Here is a 27,038-nt window from a genome sequence, read left to right as displayed (position 1 = left end):
ACAAACATGTTGACCCCAAGCAGCAGCAGAGTGAAAGGAAAGTGAAAGGAAGTTTAAAAATTACTATTTGCTTCAAGAAAAAATCTCTCAAAGCAAAAGGCAACTTTCTGACACTGTGAAAAGAACTAGGACCTACTGAGAAAGAGCCATCTGTCTGCAGCCCTGAAAGAAGGATGTCATGAGAGCCACTAGAAAAAAAAAATCACATCATGTTATTCTTGTTTGCATCCTATTGAGTGATTCCCTATCACACTTCACTATAAATTCATTTGTGCCTGCACACACCCAGACACACACATTTGTTTCAGGTACACCTGAGTAAGAGGCTTTATCCACTGTTTTTTACCAAAGCATGCCAACTAGACTAATAAGATACTACAAGTTATAAAAGAGATTTTTTTAAGTTGCACAGTAGCTGAATTACACTGTATCAGCACAAGCACTAGACATCTCAATCAAAGGCTTTTTTTTTTTAAGTGAGCACAGTACACTGTATTATTAACTTCTCTTATAGAATGTAAACAGGATTTCATAAGAGGAATTAATCACGAAAAATTCAAATAGCAGTTTGAAAACTGGAGCATGACAAAACTAAGTAACAAACCCTCTGACAAGGCACATCTGTTGGGAGTTAAGCTTTTGTAGGACTACAGCTGTCAGGTAGTTCTTTGTAAAAGTTATTCATGTCATTAAAAGACAAAGTCCTGTCTTTTACCCCTCTCAAAGCCTTAAAGTTCAAGTCATGACTTTAGGACTGAACTGTTAATATCACCTCCCAAATTAATCATAATTACTATCTTTTTGAACCACTGGGGTTTCTTCCTGGATCTCTGTGGGACTATGCTATGGGATGAGAAGAGACTAAGTTCCTGACCTCTCACCTCCAACTTAAGCAGTATCCTCCGTACTTATTTCTCCCTCTTCTCTATCTCCTAAGGCTATATTTTTGGTCCTTCTTCTGGCAGGAGCTTTCTTGGGCTCTTGAATGTTCTTGTCACCCTTTTTCCAATCCCCCTATTTCAGTCACGTCCTTTATGAACTTGGGACACCAAAGTTGTGCACTGTGTTCTAGCTGAGACCACAGGCACAGCTTTTTATGAAAGGCTGTACAATATCCTCTCAGTTACTCAGCTTCTTAGCAGTCTTGAATGATGTGCAACCTGATATCACAGTTGGGTTTTGGCTGTTGTAATTTGATCAAGTGTCCCCACTGATCTCTCATGCTCATTTCTTCTGGATCTGTCAGGACTGACTGTTCACACTCAATCGTTCCTTGTTCACCACTGATCTTCATCCAGCACTGTTCTGTCCACTTGGTGGAAAACTTTAAAATTTATATTTCTTATTCCTCCTGAACAGACCGTGTAAGTATTTCCACACAGATTTTGCAACATGGTAGCTCCAGCTATGTCTCAATAAACAGGTGAACAACAGAAATTTTTGTTAATTTGCAGATGTCCAAAGCTCAACTTGGATCTCTTTCTACCCCAACAGATTAGCCTAGCCCTTTGCTTTTCCTCTCCTCCCCAGCTTTCAGTCTAATAACAGTATTTTGTCTTTACTCCACAACATTGGAGTTTTTGTAGGTTTTTTTGTCCAGAGCTCTGTCACTCACAGCATTTTGTTTCCATTTACTCATTATTTTCTAATATATTCTCCATGCTAGAAGATCCCCAAAACATTAGGTCTTACCGGCAAAAAAAAGAAAACCAAAAAAAAAAAAGCCCCAAAAACAAATAAACTGGTGGACTACATCATGCCTCTCTAGTACTTTACTATTGTTTTTAAATGAGGATTTCAATCTGGTTGCCAAGTCCAGATGTAAAGTGTTACTTAAATATATCACTGAATTAACTAACTACACCTGTAACTGATTCACAGCTGAAGCTCTGTTTCCAGTAGAATTTATAGGAGGCACAAGCCTCAAATCAGTGTGAAACCCAGTCACAAATCAAAGTCCTCTGGCATATGGGACCAATTGGTCTAGCAGAGGTTTGCTGCTGGAGCACTCAGCAGCTCATGCTTGAATCCCAGCCCTTGGCCATTCATTTCTGCTCACAGCATTTTGTTGTCTTCAGTATGTCACAGCTCTCCTTTGCAGATTTGTCAGGCACCCATGCAGATTCAATGGTTTTTCTGTATGACTTCTGGAAACTAGAACACGCCCTGCTATTCTAGAAGCCTATCAAGGGTTCTTCTTGCCTCAAGACACTCCAGAATTTGAATTCCGTGCTCCAAAGTCTCATCTGCCATGCAGGAATTCAAAACTTGGATATGGGACACAAATAAGCAATCCAGGAAGGACAGGAAGAATGAGTAGGACACAGTGTCTTCCATGATCTCTGTTGCATCAAGGAAGAAGCTCTATCAAGGATGTTTTTTTAATCTTTCTACTACAAGAAAAGCTTAACTAGATGCTGTGCACTTTTGAGGATGAATGCTAGGAAAGAACAAGCCGTAATTCCACTGACTCAACCAGCATTTTGGAGAAAGGAAATAAAGGAAGAACGAAAACCTAGTGTGTATGATGTGGTCCAACTTCACTATCATCATCTTAGACAGAGAGACAGAAACTGCTGAAACCATAGCAAAGGCCAATATGACAGCAGGGTTATTGTAGATAATATCCGTAATAAAAAATGCAATAAAATTACAAGGATGCACTGGTGTTATTACACTTTAGAAATTAAATTCCAGCACCGAAAAACTCAAAGGCTTAGACATATTCTGAAATCTTTCAGACAGCCCTCAAAATGACAGCATTGCTTCCTCAGGGCTCAGCCCTGCCTTGCCTGGAATTAGAGTCTGCCTCCTTTTCAGTTTCAGCACTGCAAGACAAAACCTTGGCATCTGTTCTGTGTAAGCATCCACAGGTCATTGAAGAAACTGCAGCCACTCTCCCTTGGATCCCTGTCCCACACCTGTTGGATCCCTGTCCCACACCTGTTTGTTCAAGAGTCTGCAACATTATCAATGTCTCATTATTGAACCAAATGCCACCACAGTGACAGAAATGCAGCCCAAAAGTGGACACTTCTTGTCTATTTGCCCCAAGTCAACAGCACATAGGGCAAAAAGACAACAGCAAAAACCCTTGTGTGCTTTCCCTGCTCCACAACAGCTGCATTTCATCATGTCATCCACCCCAGGATCACTGTGTCTGGGTTGGGAATATAGCTCTGTTCCCGGCATGCTCCCCATTTTCTGTCAGCGTAGTGCAGTGGGCGCTGAGCAACCCTCCTTCTTCCTTACATCAGCATCTTTAAGGCTTTAATATTCTGTTTGATCTGTTTGAGGCTGTGGGAGGAGTAAGCAATTTTCTGTCTGGCTTATTAGCTAGGTAGGAAATACTCCCCAATGAACACATTCTGTAGCATTGCCTTTAGACCTCTTATCCATGACATTGTTCTGCCCTTTTTTTTTTTGTTTTTTTATAAGGCATTTTTGGTTAACTTTACGCATTCAGGCAAGTAGATATAATGCAAATAACCTGAGCCAACGTTATTTATAACTTTACTGCACATAACACCCTTGTTCTCCCCAGCACCCTTTCACTCTATAAAAATATACAAGAGTAAACAGGCACTCCAGAAAAAGAAACCCAGGCATCCAGTGTTAAAACTGAACAGCTAAGAGCTTAGCAGCAGCAAATATAACCTCACCTTCTTGTGAATAATGCCTTGCTATTTAGTCTGGTTACAGATGCACTATGCTGCAAATACTATGCTATGGTATCAGCTTTTCTCTACCATCTTTACCACAAGTCTGGAGGTTTATACAAGTGGAGGCCAAAGAACCCATTTGAAGAATTAAAAACAAGCAAATATGTTTAAAAATTCGGACTTAAAATTGTACAAATCAGAATGGACATGCTGAAGTATACACAGCGTAACGTGGGGAAAAAGGGAAGGGAAGGGAAGGGAAGGGAAGGGAAGGGAAGGGAAGGGAAGGGAAGGGAAGGGAAGGGAAGGGAAGGGAAGGGAAGGGAAGGGAAAGGGAAGGGAAGGGAAGGGAAGGGAAGGGAAGGGAAGGGAAGGGAAGGGAAGGGAAGGGAAGGGAAGGGAAGGGAAGGGAAGGGAAGGGAAGGGAAGGGAAGGGAAGGGAAGGGAAGGGAAGGGAAGGGAAGGGAAGGGAAAAGGATACTAGCTGAACAACTTTAAAGGAACAGCTTTGCCCAACTTTCTGCCCAGATATTGTGAGCAGTGTTTCACATCAGGTGCCTGCAGTTTCTTTCAAGGTACTGATAAAGGGCTAAGTGTCACTTAAAACGGAAGTATATATTACTCAAGCCTCTTGCTCATCACAGATGAGGCATATCCCTGGTTAACAACGTGTGCTTCATCTCTGTGGAGGCTCACAATAGCTTCAGAGCACTTGGCCAAAAGTCTCAACAAGCCTGCCATCAGGCTGAGAAGTGAGAGGGCACTCAAATGCTTCTTTTGTGTTATCTCATGAAGAAAATCTTTAGAAGAATTTTACAGGGAAGCTTTTAGAGAAAATAAAAATATTTATTTCTTTCCTCTACTGAGGATTTCTGAATTCACACTGACATTTGACTGAGCAATTACTTAGCATGCTGTACACCACATTTCACTTACAACAACACCAGACACAGTAAAGTTCCCGTTTTCCCCAGAAGATGACAATAATGCATACTTTTCATAGAGTGTTACAATTTTTTAAGGTTTGGGGTTTTTTTTTCCTTCTTTTTTTAAAGGCTCAAACAAGGGGAAATATGTTTGAAAGGAAGGATCTATGATGAGAGGGACACTGAAACTGGAGATACAAAACTTATTTCTACGATACATTAAATATCCTACCATGGTCAAACAGACACACACAATAACATTTATATGTGCAAAGGATCCACAACCATAGGTCTTCCACCACCTCTAGAAGTTGCTTCAGTAACAGCTTTTGAAATCAGTCACATGTACCTGTAAGACAGAAGAATCAGGAACAAGTGTTAACAGAGAGATGCTTCTCTCATCCACAGCTTGTAGCTCATTAGAATTTGCAAGAATCTTTAAAATTGAGGGTGACTAATCCGTCTCCCAGTCATGTGCCATTCTGTGGTCAGCAGATGACTGATACCTGATTTATCTATGATCTAGGGGCAGAGGCAGCAGGGCTGTCCATGGAGACACCCAGAAGTACCCAAATCTGAAAAAGATGGAGGAAGTGAAGCAGCATGACACTTGTCAGCCTCCAATCAGCAAGACCACCCTCCATTTGGTGCACAAAGTGGGTGTTTTTACCCACCACGCAGCCTTATGGTTTATGTCACTTGTGTTGTTAACAGCACGCTGGGGAAAGGTAAGACAGCAAACATGCATTTGTAATACACTACCCAACTCATCAACAGGAGCAGTAAAACCTTTAAAACAGACATAACAGCAAAAGCAATTAAGGAAACTCCTTCAGTTCAGAGCTACCTGGGGCGAGCACATGAACTGGCATACAAGCTGCCTGGAGGCCCTGGAGAGCAGTTGTTGAATTAGTGAGGATTGGAACAACTAATTGGTGATTGTTTATCAAATAATACACTAGCAATTCCACTGTGCTGTAAGAAGGAGGCAAGAATAAAGCCATTTCAGGTGCCACCACTGTGAACTTAGCATTTTTCTAAAATAAGTAAGACATATTCTTCAACTCTTTTAAGTGTCCATATGCAGACTAGACAGAGGCTGGCAGGAGGCACATTTATAAGTGCATTTATTTCAAGTGTCTCTGCTAGTTCAAAGGACTCAAACAAAAACTGTTGTCTGAAAAAAACACAGATGTGGTTTGGAGAGGAAAAGGAGGACAACTTATCACTTTTGAGGTGGGAGGGAGGGATGGCAAATATGGTACTAATTAATCTAAAACCTTCTCCTTCCTTGCTGCCCCGCTGTCCCCAAACACAAAAAATGAAGAGTCTACTCTGCTCTGCTCTCTCAATACTCTTGGCACGTACCTCCTTCTCTCTCCCCCTCACACTCCCTCTCTCTCCATAAAGGGGCATGAAATGAGAAATTTTAGCAAGGTTTCTTTACAGAAGAGAAGCTTGGCTTCAAGCCCAGTATACATATGTGGGAGGGAGTCTTCAAAGAGAGACTCCCTCAGTGCTGCCCAAGAAAACTGTACTTCTCACGGTCCACGAGCGAGGCTTTCTGGGACTTGCTGGCTCAAGCCCCACCAGTCCCCCAGAGACAATAAATGCCCAAGGAGGTAAAAACATCTGCATGATGCTGTCTTGAATTTTCCTCAGTTTGAACTTTAGGAAAAAATGACCGCATGTCAAGAGGAATGGCTTAAAAAACTCAAACTTAATCAAAAAAACAATAAAAAAACCTTGAGGTGTCACTGGGTTTCCCCTTTCTGTCCAGTTGTATTAATTAATCAATTTATACTATGGATTATTTGTTGTCTTTAGCTTCATACAGATGATTTATTTTCAACAAGTCCTTGTACACTCTTGTAATGGTGTGTTGGTATAGTTATACCAGCACAGACAATTTGCAGGGCATTTGCAGGTATAGTTTAACAACGTTTCCATGAACAAATTGAGTTGTCCAAGAAAAAAATCCTATTTTGCCCGTGGTCTAACTTCATACATTCTAAGGCTTTTGCTACCATAGCAAGGATAACAAAACTATAAGAAAATCCCTACCTGACACAGCTATTCCAGCAAGACTAAAACCTTCCTCTCAATTAGGTTGAAGTACTTATTATTTAAGCAACATTTATATTACAAGCTTTTCCCCTCACAGTACAGTGCATTCTCCCCAATCACCTAGCTTTGCATTGCTTCCTGCCCATACTCTGGTAACCATGGGTCTCCTAGACAACATTTACAGCATCAAGTATGCAACTGCAGGCTCACCTAGGGCCATTTAAAAGGAGTTTATTTTTGATTGTTTAAAAAATTCTCTCCATCATGCAGACAGACATTCTGCAATTCATGATGAACCCTCATCTCCACCTTACAGCCAATTGTGACCCACTTCTTGGTACTGTGGTAGTAAACACTGTACCACAGAGTTGGAATGTATGTTTGCTTTAGTTGTGTCTCCATCTTATTTTAAAATGCACAACATGAATCAAATGCATCTAGTTTCCTCAGCCATATTTCCACTTTGAACATATCAGGAGGTACACAAAGCAGACAGCTCTTACTGATTCTTTTTTTTTCTGTAATTAAGTGGAGTTTCTTACCATGCCCAATGAAATCCAGAATGCTTCAGTGTAGATACCTGAAAAAGAGAGAAAAGTGTTTAAAAGACAGCCTTTTGCTCAATGAAAGTCTAATACAAAGAAAAAAAAAAGAAAAAAAAAAAAAAACTATTGCCAGCATAATTCTATAGGTTGAGTTAAATAAATAAATACTTATCTGATTAATTGTTGCCTGGAATCCATTTGTGCTTGTATCTCTTGAGTTAGAGGCCATATTAAAAAAAGCGCACAGGAGATTAGAAATCTGAGGACAACCTAAAGCTTGATTCTAAGAAGGCTCAATGCACCAGTACTTTCCCATGGCGTGGGTGAGACAGGTTTAGTCATCAGGTGTGACAGAGAGCAGTCTGTTGCAATCCAACATAACATGGAGAGCCAACTAGAAAGCAACGTATTTAGCACATACACTGCACACATCACAATACCCTCAAAGAAAAGAAAATCAGGTGTTGCAGTACACAGGTTTTATTCAGGTCAGCTGCATTTCAGTCTCTCTGAAAAGCTACAGCAAGTGCCTGGATAGAAAGATGCTCACAATTTGGAGATTATTGTCAGAAATCAACATCATTGTTATTCACGTGTTGGTGACACACTAAGGTACTATGGATACAGCTACTAAGACAAAAAGACCCTTCAAAATTAATAAAATATCTTTACAGATCAGGACTTCATCCTGAATCTGGTTTTGTCCATTTCAGAGTTCTCTTTTTTAAAATCCTTCTGCCTTTCTCTTCTGCTAGAATACTCACTGAAATTCTTCCACAAAAGCTCAAATTGCTTTTTAAGGGCAGAACTTGTTTGTCATGTATTGAAACAATACCATGGCACAGGATGGGTGTAATTACACAGGAAGAGACAGATGGGATCGGCTTGGAGACTGAGGAAGTCAAGCATCCTATCACACTCACAACTTTCACTTTTTCCTCCTCAGGCAAGTGCAAACCTTCCCCAGTCCCACTGTCCCAATCTCTGGGACTCCTCAGCTCCCAGCAGTCTCTGGTGAGGTGATTCCCTGAACCAGAACAGCATTTTTGTGTACAATAGCCTTTGGGAGAATTTTCTTTAAGGGGTATGTCCAAAACATCCCTGTTGGCATGGGAGCTCTTGGCATCTATAGTATCCCAGGGCAATTTCACAGCTACAGGAAGTCCTTTTTGCTAGCTTTAAAACGGTCACCTAACCATTCTCTTGAGACTGCTTAGCTCCCATGGCATGGGAGAGTGAATGGGCATTTTCTATTTGCTTTCTCCATGCCACTTGAGAGTTCACAGACCTTTGTTTCTTCCTGCTCAGATAGATGCCCAAGCATTATTTTCCATATGGGAGTCACTTCACATTTTTATCAATATTTCCTGTGACATATCCCCTTCTTCTCCATTCTTTCTAAAATGATGGAGCAAGAATGCAATATTGAAGTGTGCCATGCATTTATGCTGTAGCATAAAGACTGTTTTATTTGTTCACAATTTCTCTACCAATCAGCCCCAGTATTTAGGCTTTTTCTTTTTCTCATTCCTACTGCACATTCAGCAGGCATTTTTATACAATTATAAGTCAAGGTTTCTTGCCAAATGATAATTTAGATTCCATCACTGTATATTTCAATTTAGAATTGTTTATTTTCCTCTGCACTATTCTATGTTCATAAACATTGAATTTCAACTGACAGGCCATCCTTCAGTCACTCTCTATGGTGAGGTTGTTTTGCTGTCCTATAGAACATCCTCACCTCAACTATCCTGTCTGATGTGGTATCATCAGGAGGTTTTTTTCCTCATTCTCCATCTCTTTCAGGACTATGCTGAACAGCACCAGACTCAATAGCATGACTTCACTGGTCTTTCCACCCCTTGTCTAAAAGTTGGCCAGTTTCCCCTCACTTTTCTTTTGTAAAGTTAAATTATTAATAATTAAGGGCTTTGACCATTACCCCATGGCAGCTTGAAAGGTTTTGAAGATATATAAATAATAAAACAAACAAAACTTAGAAAAGTTGTTTATGTGATTACAACAGAAGCACAAATGTCCTGAAGCTCAAAACTCTTCTGTTCAAAATCTACTGTCCAACCCTTCTTTAAAGTAACCCTTATCCTTCACACACCAAGCTTTTAACTTCTTCTTGAAAAGACAGCATACATTGCCTACCCCCTGGAACACCTCCTCCCCAGCCACTGGAGTCACCCCATCTGTGGAGAATGTGTCACTTGCCTCAAAGAGAGCTTTTCTCACTGTGCTTTCTTGAATCACAGAGAACTGCTAACAGCAGGGCCAGTTCCAGACCCAGTTATGGGCTGCAAATGCTCTGTTGCTTCCAGGACCATTAACCCAAGGGATGTAGTAGGAGACACCAGCTCTGGAGACTTTTTTCCCATATAGTCCATCTGGAAAGACATTTTTTCCTGTTCTTATGTATTTTGGAAAAGCTGTAGCTCTTCTCTCCCATTCTCAGCTTTCTTGTACACATGCATAGGTTGAACAATGATGCATGTTCCATGCTCACACAAACCCTCTGGTTTTGAATGTCATTCAAACAACACAATGCCACATATGGTTTCCCAGTGTTCAACAGCAGTTCAGAAGTCCCAATTTAGACTCTGAGGCCCACCAAATAAAAAGGAATGCGATGCATATGTTCCCAGTTCTAGCTCAGCAAATATAGGCTAGAGAAAAACATCAAGCCTGGTAACTTAATATTACACCAGATGAATAAGTATAATTTTCTAAATAAAAATAATTGGCTCAAATATAATGCCAATAACCCTTCAGGGACTTGAGCTGGTGAGTACCATTGAGAATAATAAAAGAGGCAATTCTTACTGCATGCATACACTTTAAGAACAAAAACACAGTGTGAGAATTTTAATTCCAATTACTTGGATAAAGCTGGCTGCCCTGAATCAGCAAGCAAAGCACAACGGCTACAGTGAAGTACAAAACCAAAAGAACTGTAATTTTTAGACAGCAGTCCAACCTTAGCTGAGCACAGCTCCAGGATTGCTAGGATAACACACCAAATGAATGCTGTGGTACAACATGTAGCTTCTTTAGGAATAGGATCTCTACCATAGGAAGTACAAGCCCCTGGCACACACCAGATCTGAAGCAGCTGCTCATCACAGAGCAGTGCTGTGGATGGAAAGGATGCTCAGGCTCTTCATGGCCCTTTCCTACACCAGAAGCAGTACATAATTTTTCCTAAGCAATGAAGAGTTGAAAAAAATAAAACTTGAAGGAAATAGATACTGGTATTATTCTGATTCTGCCTTCTCCAGTGGAGTCCTGTTCCTTGCAGCCTTAAAGCACAGAAGCAGCTGGTACTTCCTCCTTAGAGGAAACTACTCCAGAGACTGGTCAACACTGCAATTAAAGGGTGCACTTATTCACTACACAGACCCTCTTGATTTCCCCAAAGTAACCAGTGAAACCCCACCCTACCTTTTTCAGGGACATAAACACTGTGGGAACAGAGCAGTCAGCCCCTGCCATCCTGGCCAGGATGCACCTCCTGCAGCACATAAGACCCAGTGCAGCAGGGAGCAAGGAGTGGATTCAGCCCAGCTCATTCACCATTTAAAAATTAATGGCAAATGCAGCCTCTCTAGCTGCAGGTAAAGCACCTCAGAGACCTCTGAAAACAAATGTCATCCCTCCAACTCCTGTTCCTATTGCAGCACTAATCTTCAGGTTCATCCACACACTGGTAAATGCTTAAAGCAGCCTGTTAACTCTACCAAAGGACTGATTTTCACTCAGCTCACATTCACAGAAAGGTAAATGCAACATGCCAAAACACACATTCTGCTATCAAAGAATGACTTCGAAGGATCTAATTTTTAATATCTCATTTACTGACGCCTGCCCTAGCAGGCATATGTAACCTAATACTGTATTTTACTGATATTGCAGATGGTATAACCAATCTCCTAAACTCTCAGCACTCTCAATGGATTAGTATGATGTGTGGAGCAGTTTCAGCTTACAAAGCACTACTTTAGTGTGTAGAGTTATTGATTTAACTTAGAAATTCTGCTATGTCGTGTATTTTTACTGATTTACCTTTACAGTGGTGTAAGAATATCTTTTCTCCCCCAAAAAACTTTGACACACTTCTTTATCCAATACAAAATATTGCTCCTAGTAGGATTTCAGGACAAGCTCTCAGTACTCAAAATTATGGACTTTTTGAAAAATTTTTTGTCTTGCAGTGCTCCTCCCACATTACATATGTCTTTTTTCCTAAGTAAACCTGACATACCTCCTAAACTTTCCACAAATTTCTCAAAGAAACACCTGCAGTTATATATCAGGGTACCCTCTCCCCTCTTCCAGCCTCAAGCAGGGTAGATACTATACATAGGGAAACATTTTTCCCCCCATCTGGAATATTTCCCAAAGGTACTGACACATTTTCCTTCTTCCCAGCTGCAGTAGTCACTCAATCCTCCAGTCTCCTCTTCTTTTGAATGCTGCAGGAATTTCCCATGTGCCAGTCCCAGACCTAGCTCAGTGTTCTAGCATATATGGAAAGCTGCAGCTGAATAGTGCATACAAATGACAGCAATAAAACAATTCTGTGGCATTGCTACAAGCTTAGTTTGAAAGCACATTTTAAAAACAAGACCAAACCTGAGAGCCACTCAGGAATGTCAATGGCATTCTCCTCCAGCTTTTCTTCATCAGCAGCTGCCTCTGCAGCCATGCAACTCCTACCTTCTGCTCTGTACCACACCTCTTTCATCACTGTTTATACAAGATTATTTTCTTTTGTTAACTATTCTGTATGTTTAAATCCTCCTTTATTCTGCTATGTTAATCAATAACAGCCCACACCACCTCTATCTTTCATTCCTCTGCTAATCAATGTGATATTGAAGTGCTTCAATTTTATGTTATGATGACTTCACATGGCACAAACCATCAAAAAAGAAACCTAGCTCTATAAATATACTTCCCCATTTTTCTTTGCAGAGGTAGACTTACATCAATAATTAAATATGCCAAAAGACTCACCTAGTCTGTATTTTGAAGTGCCCCAATTCACCACATTTTTGTATATTCAATGAATTATAGCCTTTGAATGTATTCATCAAAACTTTCTATGCCAGCCCATTGCCAGTAGCCAGTAATGTGATATATGACTTTAGTAAAGGCTTAGACTTGCAAATAGTTGCTGCACATCTGTTGATTCACATCAACCAGTTCCATGTATGTTTTTCTCTGGCTTATGGCAAATGCAGGATAACTCACATCAGCTTCAAAAAAGTCTTGCTTCATGGAAAGAATACCATATGGTTCTATCCCACTTCAAGGAAATTGTCACAGAAAAGATTTACACATTAAAATATTGCTTTTGTCTCAGATACCTTACCTTAGTTTACAGTGTTTCCACACCTCTAAGATAATGTTCTCATAGTATCTGGATGGCACCAAATTCTCACCATGTTAAAAGATACGTTTAAGTTTATATCTAAACTTCTGTTATGGTAAATAAAGCCCTGCGATTTCAGAAGGCACATAGATCATAGATAAATGGGTCTAGCAACCAAAATCTTCTCTCTCACACAGTGATAAATTGTGCCATTCCAGCAGCTATTTAGACCTCACTGCCTGAACTCATGCTGACCTGAAACATACCCATTCCTTCATTACCCCAAGCTTTGTGTCATGTACAGCATCAAACAACTTATCTTCTTCCTGCTTACACCACCTCCAGCTATAGCAGTGTATTCAAAGTTTAAAAAAAAAAAAAAAAAATAAATAAATAAAAAAAAAGCAAAAAAAGCAGACTATTTAAAATTAACTGATGCTTATGAAGTTAAAACAGAACAGCACACCCGACTCTACTCTGTATTTTGCAGCAGCACAACATCCTGCAGTGGCCTCAGCCAGCTGGGCTCTGTGACCCTCTGTGATCCCTTGAGTGTGTTCCCATTTTATCAAGCAATGAACACTCCAGCCCCAAAGCCAGCAAGAAGTTTGTCACTGACTTCAGCTAAGAACAGGAACCGGCTCAATCATAAGAAACCTTGAGCTAAATAAAGCAGCAAGAAAAGGCACAGGAGGGAGGTGGGGGGTGTCAGCTCAGAGTGCTGTGGGGCACAGCTCTGCTTGTTACCAAGGTTACTTTGAACTTCCCCACCTAAGATTTCATTTTAAATCACCAATAAATCTGCAAAAGTTTGACCCCCTTGAGTGGGAAACTGGAATTGAAATTCATTAAATATGTGCTGTAGCCTGATTTTGGGGAGCAGGAAAGGTTTCCAGACAATATTGTAGGCAGACTTGAGAAAGAGATTACAGAGAAATGTGCAGTAAAGACTAGTCATGATGGCCCTGCTTTGGGTATGACAATAAGTATGCACATAAAAAATTTACTGTTTGTGGCAGGTATGTGTGTAAACAAAAATCTGCCCGAATTCGAACAAGGTGTAAGTCCTCAAATAGAATGCAAAAGAAAAACACCAGTCAAAAAACAGTCAATAAAGATATATTCAATTTTTAGCTGCTTTAGCTGATAAGCTGCTTAGGCAATTTCAGCCATTCCCTCAAGGCTCCCAAGCCAGCAGGTTTGCTCCAGGCTGGGGCTGAGCAGGACTTTCCCTGAAACTGCAATTCCAGTGTGCTGAATGCCATTCTGTATAAAAGCATGGATAGACTCTTGTCTCCCCAGCCAATAGCCCATTTGCACCAGTGAACATAGAAGAGAAAGATTTCAGAACCAAACATTGTACGGACAAAAGTGTCAGGCTTGCAACACTTAGGGAGAAGGAGAAGGGGTGGGAAAGTATGTAGGTAGGGAAATTTCTCTACCTAAACCCTTAATGACTGGCATGGAGAAGCTGAAGTTACAATAGATGAGAAATGGGACCTGAAAGTCATGGAAACTGAGATCATTCACAAGTCTGGCAGTGAAATCTGGCTAAAAAAAAATGACAAAATAGGGGTGGCAATGTGGGTGCAAGTCTCAGCTCTGATGATCTTGGATGCAGAAGAAATCCTCAGACTATGTCCAAGGGGTACCAACTGGCTGAAATACCTTTGGAAAGGAGTCCAGGCCTGAGGTTCAGTGGTAACAAACCAACATGACAGAAAATACCAAAGTTCAAGTGGAGACATACCAGAGGAAGATCCTTGATCATGGTAATTTTTGCACCTGAGCCAAAAATTGAGATTTCTGTCAAATATCTATGAACTGAATCATAAAGGGGATTGGTGCTGCTTTGTGCCAGTCTGTGGGAAAGATGCTTGATAGCCACCAGTCATTCCACTAGTGGCCCTGCCTGACTTGGTGGACAGGAAGATCTCTGGTCTGTCCAACAATTCACAGAGGTGCACATTTTCCCCCCTAACCCTGCTTTGGCGTTTGCAAAAAGTGAGTTGGCAGAGAGCAACTTCTTCTTCTGTGTCTCTCACATTCCCTGGTCTGTTCATGTAGTTTTATTTTAAAAGACTTGATTCTGTTACCTATAGTTGAATCCATTCCTGTGGTGTCTCAGCCTGTACTTATCTACACACCTCTATCTCTTGAAGCTCAATGAGAGTTAGGAAATTGTATTTTGAAATATGCACCTTGTCATTGCATAAAGACCTTATGACGTGGAGGAGACGAGAAAAGAGATCTTTTCCATGCTTGAGAAACAGTTATAGCCATATGGAAGAGTACAGCCTCCTTCCCCTCAAAGAGCATTTTAATCCTAATATCACACAAGTGGATAACTTTTGCACTATGATAAAATCTGATCTGAGCAGCCTCATTGACTTAGGATAGCATTCCTTCTCATGAACAAGCACAGACAGTATTGTTGTGGGATTTTTTCATGAATTTATTTAAAACATGATGATTTCAAGTTTTACATGCCACTTTCTGTTAGTTACTCGGGGAAACTGCAAAATAAAATCTGTAAGCATCACTACAGATGGGAAAAAGGGAGCCCCATGAGAGAAGAACATTTGCCCCAACTTTCTGTGAAACCCAGGAGACGACTTGGAAGAGAAGATAAAACCTACTACAGCACAAGCTATGGCAACCCAAAAAAACCAAAACAACAAATCCAAGATTATTTAACTCATAGTGACACTTGCCTTTCAGTAAAAAGGATGAAAAAAATCTTGATCAGTGCCATAGTTCATGAACTTACACAAAACTTTCCACTTGAAAGCACACAATAAATCTGGCATATGGCCTGTCTCACCTGTCACTCTGAGAACTACCAGGTCATTTGTTCCCTGGAAGGATCACTTCTCATTCAGATCCTGGTGCCATTTCCTTCCCAGGGCTACATTAGTTGCATGGTTGACAAAGGAAAGGGCAGCTGCTGCTAAACTTGCAGCATCTCAGAAGTTTCATTATCTCCATGCAATCTTCTTGCATTTCCATTACTGCTCCTTCCCCCTTCAAATGCTGTGTCTTGATATTTGCTGTTCAGCACAGATGAACTGTTTTCTGTGCAGGGGTTGGTCCAGCACAAGCTATTTAGCCTGGCAGTTTGAAGAAAAATGCTAGAATGCCTTTTACAGAACAACAAACTTTGACTCACGTTAGGAAATGCCACTGGTGCGATGCACTATTTTGCAAGACCACCATGGTTGCACTGCCTCACTCTGATCAGCCACATTAATATTTGAATACTGGATGACAACAGCTGAAGATTAATTCCAGTAAGTTATTCATGCCTGGAGGTTCAGATTTCCAAGCAGAAGCATGTGGGTTAGTCTATGGCATTTCACCACATCCCCAAGGAAAATGCGGTGGGAAGTCACCCAGGCCCAAGGGGATCAGAGTAGCTTGTACCTTTGCAAAATAAGCCCTCTTCCTGCTTCTCTGTATCCAGGACACTTCACCAATGAAGATTATATGCCAAGGGCCTTTTCTTGCTGTCAGCCAGCACTGCCAGACAGTATGCTTACAAAAGGTGTGGATATACTCAACCCTATTTCCCCATTGGAGGAAGACACATCACTTATTTAGCCAGGGACACAAAAAAGGCCATTGTCAGACAAGCAAGACAGTGTGTTTCTGTGCCGATCAAGTCAGGACCTGTTTGGCCCTCTGCATTTATTTCAGTTCCATACTCCCTACATAAGAGTCTTTAAGCGAGAAAAACTTTGAGAACATGACAGTGTGAGAAGAGATACTGTCAAAACATAAGTGTGAGGGCCTCTGCGGTGAAGAGCCTCTCAAGAATGCTTTCTGCCACAAGGAGAAACTGTTTCCCTTGAATTGTTTCTGACGCACATGGAGCATGAAACTGATGTCCAGGAGCATTACTGGAAAGCCAGGGCAGAGGGGTTCAGCCAGCCAACACTTAACCCTCTGCAGGAGGAGATCCAAGGAGCACCAGCATCCCACTGCTAGTTCATGCCAAGGGTTTGAGGAATATAAATAGCAGTGAGGTTGAGATATTATATATATTTTTTACAGAAGTCATCATAATACATACTTTTTCTTCTACCATGTGTTTGGTTTTTTTTTTAATTAAGGAAGGAGAAGCAACCTACTCTGGACGACCCAGCAAACCCAGCTCAACCCCAGCAATATCTAAGGGAGTGCCTTCAGCATGCAAAATTCTGCTGAACACAGGACACTATTATGTCCTGATTCCCACCTTTGAAATGGAAGTTCAGAACCAGCAAAAAAAAACCCCTCTAGTATAAAATTCAATGCTATCAAACCACTAGATAGAAGCCACCAAGATATCAGGTCTTAAACACATTAATCCAGTTACTATTGCCTACTTGAAACTCACTGCCTGACATCTCCATGTACCAAGTAACAAAATATGAAAATTTTGACTAAATATTAATTAAGAGATATACAAAGGAGTACAAACAGAATTCTTCAATATACTGAATACTATTTTAGCAAATTAACCCATGTTTATGCTAGGCAGAAGTTCAGACAGAAATCATCTTGAAACGTGACTTTCAATTCCCACGTAGGAACAGACTACAGTAAAACAATTATTAAAAATAGCTGCAAGTTCTCTACTGATTGGTACTGAAAATCAGAAAGGTTTTTAAAATAACCAACAAGAATGTGAGTTGTTTTCTTGGGCCAAATATAAACAGTAAAAAATATTGATCTTTTAGGCTTTCTGAGGGACATTAATGTCCAAGTTTAAAGTCCTCTTCTTTTCACCTCTTCTATGACCTGGGCAGAGAGGAGACATTTACAATTATGTGTAGTAAAGTCAATTTTCCACTGTTTTGCAGTCATGTACCTCCAAAAAAATAGACAGAATGCTGCCAGTGTAAAGACAGAAAATTTCTGAGGGTTGCCTTTTATCCTGCTATTTTACAGCGGTATGGGCATAAAACAGGCTCACACAGCTCTCATGGAGCATTACAAAAGTCCAGGTCAACAAAGATCAGGCTTCTTGTCTAAACTGTCAGCTATAACCCTCATGCTGGGATTACCTCTTCCAGTCCCAGGCCTTCCCATTTCCTCTTCCTTTCTGCTAAGGACACACTGAGATTCACCAGGATTCACCCCCACCTTCTGGCTCTCTCAGGGCTCAGGGGCTGGGGGCATTGCTTACATGATGCTGGCCAGGCTGCTCAGCAGTGCCCAGTGCTGAGGATTTGTAAGGTGCAGATACCCCACCTCTAAAATACACAGCACTGCTCTGGCAAAGGACTGCTGGAAGTGATTCTGTGCTGCTGTCTGCTGAGATTACACAGACCACTCCAAAGATTTCCACCCCTTTCACATCACCGAGCCAGCCACTGAAGTTTAGTGCATGAATTATCCATGTTGTAATGCAGCATGTTTTAGGCAGCTACAAGTTACTCAAGATCACCAACACCTCGAGGAACTGAGAAAACAAACAAACAAACAAACATGCAAACAATCTAAAAACAACCTAGCTGAGAAAGAAAAAGAGGAAAAAATGTAAACAACAAGTAGAAAATCATCTTCACCTTAAGCAAGTCATATTAGAGGCTCTATTTTAAAAGCAGCAAGCTCAGGATTTTAGCCTGAGATACAGACAGTGTTGAGATGAGGGGTTTACTTGAAATTCAATATAACTAGTATTTACCAGAGGAGGGAAAAGGTTCAGAATATAGAGCAGGTCAAGTAAAACGATTGTGCAAAATTGAAAACACCTGCAAGGTATGGCACATATGGTAGATGTGCTGACTATATAGGAGCAGACAGGAAGAAAAAGAGGCTTTTATTCTGGATGGAAAAGAGCTGTCTAGTGCCATGAGCCAGCATCTGAAACTGTTGAAAACCATTACAGCCATGTTCCCAAACAAACAGTATTAGACTTTGTTGGGCTTAGTCCTCCTAGCTTCACATGGGAACTTACTAGACAGAGGCCAGTGCTTTCCCATTTTATCTCAGTCTTTCCCAAAGAACAAAGAGCATGTTCAGGTGTGAGCAAGCATTTGGATAAGTGCTGCTGCCATCCTGTTCAGGCTTCCTTCAGCTCAAATTCTAGCAGGGCATAGACACAATCACTCTGAGCAGATTGTGACTAAAATACTGGAGGGTGGCAGGCAGGGGGAGGGTGAAGGGAAGGAGGCAAAAAATCATCCCCCATGTAAGCTAAACTACAAGGGATAAGACAGTGAATTAACTTAGCTGAGGTTATTTTGCTTTCAAGTTTTGCATAAGAATCATCAGGAACTAAAGATATAGGAAAAACTCTGAAAGAACAGTTGAAAAGATAGTTTTACCTCCAGTCATAGCATTTTTTTCTTGAATTTATTTTATTAAAATACTAAATATTACCTAAAATAAGCAATTAAAAAAACAGTGTGTTAAATATTAGCAAAAAGCTCTCTAACAATGTAGCTCCAAAGTTGCACCCAAGAGTCAGCTGAGAACTGGCTGTGACAATTCTTATGCTTCCAAGGGGGCAGGAGAGGGAAGACAGTGGTAAGCCACCAGAGGTAGCTTTCAACATTACTCATTTTTTCTAAGCAACAATCTCAAGAAGCAAACTTACTTCCAGTCCTCCATACTGTTCCTCTCTCCCACACCCCCAAATTCAGTCCCCCAGCAAGTTTAGGTTCTGATCCTAGCTGTCTGTAAGCCTTGTAATACTCAATAAAAGCTAAAATTAATAAATTGATAATTAGATCTAACCCTTTTCATGATCCAATCTCCTCTGGCTCTCACTTCATTAATCCATGCCCAAATGGCTTCAAGCACAGGTGATTAACACCTCCAAAAGTCAGACATCCCACTTCTGTACTTCACAGCAGTCGAGTATCTGAGGATGCAGCACAACCTTTCACATTAACTGAGGCTCCTACTCATCAGAAGCCCAAAGGAGCAGTACTATTGGAAATGCCACTTGATTAGTCCCTGACTCAAGGAGAAGAGCCTTATTTATTATTAAAGCAAAAATTCTCATTAAACAGTATTTTTCAGTAAACCTGGGACTAGCTGATCTCCACAGCTTTATAGCTTGTTCTGGTACAGTCTTAAGCAGCACACTGAGAACAGAGTTTCACAAAGGTAGTTGGAGAGAGTTTGCAGAGCCTTTTTATCTCATTCTTATTTTAGGTAGTATAATGAAGATGGACATAGAAACATCTGGTGGAAAAGTAAAATTTCACCCCTTTGTCAAATTCTTACAGTTCTTCACTTTGGGCGCAATTCAGACTCCTTTCAGAGCTGCTCTTAGACACTGTCTTAAAACAGGTAACAGCAGTCAAGATTTGAAAAGTGAGAGGTCACATAATGCAATTACTTCAGATAATCAGATCTGCAGAGTTACTGAAACATCAGCAATGTTTGTCACTGCCTCACAGAAGCTTAAAGCACATAAACAAAATCAATTCCAAGTCCAGAATCCCAAACAAATAAATCAGTTACCCAAACAGATGAGAAAGAGGGAAGCAGTTTTCCCTGAAGCCACTCAGATTTACATCAACAGATTAGAGCAATACTCTATTTTCAACCACTTTAGAATGTTAAAGGCAAAACATAAAATGATATTATAATGTCGTCTTCTTAAAAACCAGCATCAATATCACAGTCCGAGCCTACCTACAAGTGGTTCAGCCTAGCCCTTTGAATTTATTATTGAACAGGGAAACAAAATATGAAGGTGTTTGTTTGTTTGTTTGTTTGTCTGTGAAATTAATTGGTGAGTCAGTATACATCAACAAGTAAGTCAGGAAAAGAACACTTCCATGCATGGTCCTCCTCCATGAGGTTCCAGCAAACTTTCTGCAGAAATCAGTTACAAGTTGTGTCTGTGTAATAAAGAGTTCAGTCAGGTACTGTGAGAATTATGGTGCACAACACCTATTCTATTAGAAATAAATGATCTCATTTACATTTTAATTCTGTGGAACAAGCCACTCTCAACAGAGCAGTTTGCTAGAGTTACTGAAGATGTACAGAAGTTGTAATTTTCATCATAAATGCACATTATGTTCTCATCAGAGAAATGAAAGAACCAATAGGCATATTAGAGAAACTACCTGTCTGGGAGGTCCCTCCAAATGTTCATGAACACAGCCTCCTCCTATCTTGCAGTGTATTGTTGCACAGTTAAATATCACCAGAAGTTTCATTAGTCAAATGGAAATAACTACAGAAAATATTGTATTTTTCACTGACCCTTTGACATGAATAACACCATACAGATGGAAACCACACCCAAATATCTAAAGGTGTAAATAATTTAACTGAACAAGCTGTAAATAAATTTAAATAACTACAGAATGTACTGGTTCTTCTCTTTTATTTAGTGTTTCATTTCTTTGAATTGTGTACTCCTTAAAATAAGAACTTGCTATCCCTGGCAGATCAGAGGATGGAAAGAGAAACTCTTGTGTAGGTGCTGCAGTGCACCAAAATACCATTTCTAAGTTTTTTTCTCTTTTAGCAAAGACTGCACTAAGGGCTGGGTCAAAGTCTGCTTAGAGGATGGGGACATTGGTTTTACTGCATGCCTTTTGTACTCACTGTGATCTTAATATTGCTCATGAGAAATTCAAGTAGTATTTGGCAAATAACTATGGCTCAGTGAAACAACCAACACCCACTCAAATATTAAAAGACCTTGAAATACACTCTTCACAAGTTATTTCTACAGTGGCAATCACAAGTTTATGGGGTGTTAGTGCTTACAACAGAGACAGGGTCCTTATTTTAAGCACTTAGGTAGGGAAGTAACACTAACCCAGCACTTTCATTTCTGAGGAGACAGATACAATCATTAAGTTGAAAGCTATTCTGAGGCAAATTTTTCTTCAGCATTTCTAACTAGGCTTGTATCACTTTATACAGAACAATCATGGGAGCCAAAATGAGAACCCTCCCAAGTCACTTGCACAGTCTTTCTGGCTTTATGACTATTAGCATTATAGTTTTCATGACAGAAGAGCTTCAAGGTAAGAGAACATCTCAGGAGAGCCTACAGCTCTTTAGTGACATCCCAAAGTAGGGTGAGAGGTGGTTTTGCATGACATCAAGGTTTGGGTCAATGCCAAACACAACCCAGATCAAGTCTCTGGGATATCCACTGGTGGAGTTTCAACAAGCATTTTTCCTCCTTTCTTCTCCTCCCTTCCCATCTTCTGGGATTTTTTAGAAAACCTCAAGATGAAGTGGGGTTACTTTGAGATGAGATCATCGGTTACCCACAAATGATATCTGTAAAATGCTTTCTTCCAAGTTGAAAAGAAAAGAAAAGAAAAGAAAAGAAAAGAAAAGAAAAGAAAAGAAAAGAAAAGAAAAGAAAAGAAAAGAAAAGAAAAGAAAAGAAAAGAAAAGATAGCAGAAGAAACTCTTCTCCCAACCCCCCTTTCCTGCTACCCCAAAACAGGCAGAGGGCTAAAACAGCATTATCCACTGATACAGTTTTCATTATCCATTGAAATATATTCAGATCATTTTCAAGATCCTGTAAATGGCAAAAAAAAGGAGTAGCTTGAGGAAGAACTTCCCTTAGATTCAAAATTTTATGTGTAAACAGAGAGTATGAATTTAGCAGTTCTACCCACCTTATAAGTATACTATTGTCAAAGGAAATCCTCACCACAAGTGAGTATTTTTTACTCATTATTATTTTATAGATCCTGTCTGAGAATTAGGGCAGCTCAAGAAGGACACCTCACAACAGCACACAGATGCTGGAGTACCACTGTTATCGTCTCTAACCACTCACTGAGACATGCCTTGCAGCAGAGAGAGAAAAGGAAGTCTGTAGCCAACAGAGCAAGGAAAGAGTCAAAATGATTTTGCTCATTCGCCGCTCCCCCTCCTCTTATCATCATGCAGGAGGAGGAGGGTGATCTATTGATACTGGGTGTAAAGACAGCTGCTCTTCTGATCCAGCGTGGCTTTTGATAGCAGCAGCAGAGCTGGTGAAAGAGAACAAACGCTCTCCCATACATGCATTGTAAGGGCAGGAGACAAAAGAATACCTGTTTTGAATCACTGAGGACTATTACTGTAACAAAGTACAAGATAACATTTCGCCAGAGGATACAAGAGATTCTGAGAGGAGCAACAATGAAACCAGACAACCTTTCAGTCATCTTATCAAAAACTGCTTGGGGTACTTACTGAGCAGTGGGGGTGCAATAATAGCAAATAGAGAGCGAACACAGTTAATCTTTGCACAAAGGCTTTTTGATAAGTAATAAAATAGATTAAGAGTGGCGTGCTGGCCTATGCCAACTCACATTGCTTAGAAGAAAGGATATAAGACAAGCCTAAACAATTTTAAAATAAACAAATACATACACAACAGGGGAATGTTGCATGAATGAATTTCCTCATTCTCTTTTTTCAAGCAATTCAAGAAGCAATCAAAGCACTCTGAGGTTTGCTATGCTTTTACATACATTTTTTGACACATTGCTTTACAGAACCTTCACAACAGCCCACTATCAGTAGCTTTGGTGTCACTTCATGGTATGTAAATGGAATAGGCAGATCTTTGACATAAAAATAATAATCTCTGGTAAAATTACAGTACTACAGTGTATCATAGCATCAGAACTATGGAAATATTAATACATGGATCTTTGACAATACAATGTAAGATGTCACTTTGAGCAGTTATTATGCTAATAACGGATACTTATTATAAAACAACATGAAAGAGGTAAGCTATGTGGGTGTAAAAAGGGATATTTAGTATTCAGAAAATGTATTTAAAAGGGAAAAAAAGCAAGTGCTTCATACAGCATCTAATCCCACATTAGGCGGATGAGGAGTTCCCTGGCAGATGGGTGTCAGGGTACCCTGGGACTTGGATGAAGCAGCACATTATCTCTCAAGGGACCACACATGCCAGTATAATTTACAACAACCTTCGAGCTTGTTTTTGTTATGCAGTGGGCCAAACTAGGACCAAAATCATGAAGGCATGGAGAAAAGTGGCTCTAGAGCTTTGAGGATTAATTAGAAAAACTGTTCATCAACTCCAGCACGGTTTCAAGAGAACATATTCTGCTCCATGCTCACTGACTTCAAAATAAAATAAAATAAATTCCAATACTAAAGAAAGAAAGAAACCACAATGAGGAAAATGTCTCATACCAAATTCTGTATACAAAGCAAGCAATAAGCCAGAACTATGACTGGTTTCATTTAAGCTACAAGAAAGTGTCCATTTACATTAAAAAAATATATACTAAGACTATTAAATGTTGCATTTAAAGCCAAAGGAAATATTTACAAAGGGTTTGTAATATAAGGAGGAATCCAAGGAAAGAGAGTCTCTGTTTGCCTAATGGCTAAAGAGTAATTTTGTCTAGGGTTTTTCTAGTTGGGAAAGGAGCAAGTTATAGATATTCTACATAAATTCTCACCTGGGCTTTTTACTCTGCTCTAAGACCCTGTTTTCCACCTAATCTGAGCTACAGAGTTACTCTGGGGGCAGAATCACCCATTTGGCACAGAGCTACTACACTTTGAATTCAAACCTTAGCTGTGCTTTATAGAAACTTCCATACAACCAAAGCCAACCAAAGCCATTCTCATCCTTACAAATATATCCCTCAGCCCTGAAACAAACACAAATGCCACGTTTGTGAAGACAGAGCAGGAGATGCAACACTTCAGACAACAGCCATAAATAAAATTCTTACACGCACAAACATAATCCATTTCAAACAGGAATGTTGGTGCTTATGCTGCAGCAGCTGGAAATACCTGTCTTTCAACATTAAGCCTTGCAAGGATAATGCTTAGCTGCAATCTAAACCTTGGTGATTGCAGCAGAACAACCAGAAGCTGTGTGATTACTTACTGCAGCTCCCAGTCAGGGAGAGGGAAATCTGCCACGTAGCTCATATACAAGGAACCCCTTGTCTCAAACAAAATAACACAGGGAATTACTTGGATTTTGTTTACAGTTGCAAGGATTTCCTCATGTATATTCTGTTCACAGATGCATCTCCAGGACAATGGCACTGACCATGGACTATATCAGAGACCCTTCTTTTAATTACTTGGCAGTTTCCTCGGCCAAGTTTATTCAAACACCCAGCCATGCACCACCTATCCTTCCCCCTCTTTCAGATTCCTACAACTTCTCCAGGTTAGATGCAGGCTCCTTGATAACTTTATGGCCTTTTTTGTGGTTTAGTTACGTACTGTGTTAGAGAGAAAGCAATGGCCACCAGCAAAAGCTGTTAACAAAAACCTGGGAGTCTGCAAATTAAAAGTTACTGCTTTACTAGCATGACAGCAATAGACAGCTGTGACCAGCCACTGCTGTGTTCAAATCCCTGATACCTCCCAATCTACAACTCGTCCTTCCCCTGCTTTTCATTCTGAACTTAATTACTGCCCAACATAATATGAACAAGATTTGGACAGTGGTATTTATGCAGTAGAAAGCACTATTGCTATCATCAGTTGAACCTGGAGCAGGCTAGGAAGACGACAAGAACAGGAGGCACATAGGAGAGAGCAGTAAGTTTTCCACTGTACACACCCTTTACAGATATGCAGATGGGGTGAGGAGGGGGAGAAAAAGAAAAGCCTTAGGCACATTCCTGCTAGCTCTCATGATCAAATTCCTACTTTTACAGTACTTAGGGTTTTTTTCCCCTAAACCTTCAGTTCTAATAATGAAGGTATTTTGTCATACTTGCAAATTTCCCTTTACAGAAAGGTGGTGGGCAGAGCATAAGAAAAGTCTTGAAAAGAAGATTCCTCCAGAAGCTAAAAAGCAAAAGTCATTCATAAATCATTCATCAGTCCAAAGCCATATTCATCACTAGAATCCTGTTTCAAGACTTGAGCTGCAAAGTCTACCATAACCACTGAATTTCCCTTCCCGACAGGTGAACATAACTCATTTTGCTCTGTGCACTAGGAAGCCCTAGAATTTTTCTTGGCATTTTAAGATAAACTGTCCCTTCAGGCTCTTACAGTCTCCACTTCTCTTCTAATACCAAAGCCTCAATTAGACCGTGATTAAAGAGGATGTACTTACAGATACCAGCAGAAGATAAAGGTTGCCAGCTTTATTACAGGTCAGGAATGTGTTTCTCTCTGTACTCTAGATTTCAGAGTTTAATGAGGAAATAGAGTTTACTAACAGGCAAGGATTCAATTTTGATTATCAATTAAACAGGCATAAAAATATCTAACCAGATGGTTTCTACCAGTCAACAGCAGTCTTAAGGGGAAGAGAACTTACACTCATTGACAGAAATTTCTAACAGAAAACTAAAATAAATCCAATAGGAGATGTTCTTCACGTGATGGTTTAAACTCCTCTTTGCTAAAAAAGAAAGAGTGAATCTGTACTGCAGAATATTGTTTAATAGAATTCTTCGGTTCCATTTTCTTTGTGAATTTGTTTATTTTACTTCAGAGTGCTGATCACTTTTTAGGAAAATGTGATGCAAAATTGTTAACTACTGTGGCATAGAAGCCAGGCACTCACCCCATTTGCATTGAGGCCCACTTCCATTTATTCTCCTTTGCTTTTGACCAGTTTCCCTCTGCTTTCCTCACACTTCAGCTTCTTCACAGGTTCAAACACATACCTATTTTTTAATTGCCAAAGAAAACATTGCTTTCTGCTGCACAGTTCTTCACGTGGTTTCCTCACAAAGATGACACTGTCCCATAGTGTTTAATGCACAACATTAATTTTTGGATCAGTAACAAGTTGGAAGTCTGGTAATGCACACTCTCCTAATTTAGAAATGAAGCTTTATAACACTGAAATATTGCAAGAGGCTCCACTGCTTGGCCTTCCATTAATTTGTTACTTACTATGTTGGATTCTCATCAGCAATTCTTAATTGATGTACTCTGAGCCATGCCATCAAATATTCTCTATGGATATAGTTGGCAATACTGGTTAATTTCTAAAATTTGGTAAGTTAGTGTTTATTTAGGTTGTGATTACTTCAGAGTAAATATATTCTTACATTTTGGAATGCCCCAATAAAGAGTGGGCACTGCTACAGATAAATAATATACTGCAATAAGTATTCTTATAATGGTAATGTATGATGCACAGCTATTTTCCAGATGCTACAGAACTAATTGTGCTGCCAACAGAAGCAGCCAAATCCAAAACAGATCCATATGAGGAATTACTGTTGAATCAACCTCATCAGTGAGAAAAGCTTCTGCCACACAAACCTTTTTTCACCTTAGCATAATCTTCATAAAGTTAATGAAATGCACAGCTGTAAAACCAAAGTAACTCCCATACAGGCAAGTTGGAACTGATGTAAATAAGAGCCAGGACTAAGAATATTTTCCATCAGGGCAAAGACTGATCTGTTACAGCATTGATGTGACACCATTGCAAAGCAGCCTCCACGTGGAACAAACAGTGCCTGGCACAGATTCCACTCTGACCCGGAAAAACAAT

The 27,038-nt window shown here is 40.1% G+C and overlaps 1 protein-coding gene and 1 long non-coding RNA gene across 2 annotated transcripts in view; both read right to left on the bottom strand.

Annotated features, from left to right (window-relative positions):
• Nucleotides 1-27,038, bottom strand: part of LOC306799866 (uncharacterized protein) — a 257,832-nt gene that overhangs the window by 208,961 nt on the left and 21,833 nt on the right. The gene's annotated exons all lie outside the window — the stretch shown is intronic.
• LOC306799868 lies at nt 4,494-10,178 on the bottom strand. The gene is made up of 3 exons (XR_013773702.1): nt 8,945-10,178; nt 7,198-7,235; nt 4,494-4,937 (listed from the first exon to the last, which is right to left on the bottom strand). It is a non-coding gene; the product is annotated as an uncharacterized lncRNA (long non-coding RNA).

The sequence above is a fragment of the Erithacus rubecula genome, assembly GCF_903797595.1.
Source record: "Erithacus rubecula genome assembly, chromosome: 3".
Lineage (NCBI taxonomy): Eukaryota > Metazoa > Chordata > Aves > Passeriformes > Muscicapidae > Erithacus > Erithacus rubecula.
Note: the sequence above shows the minus strand (reverse complement) of the source record. Positions and strands in the feature narration are given on the sequence as shown.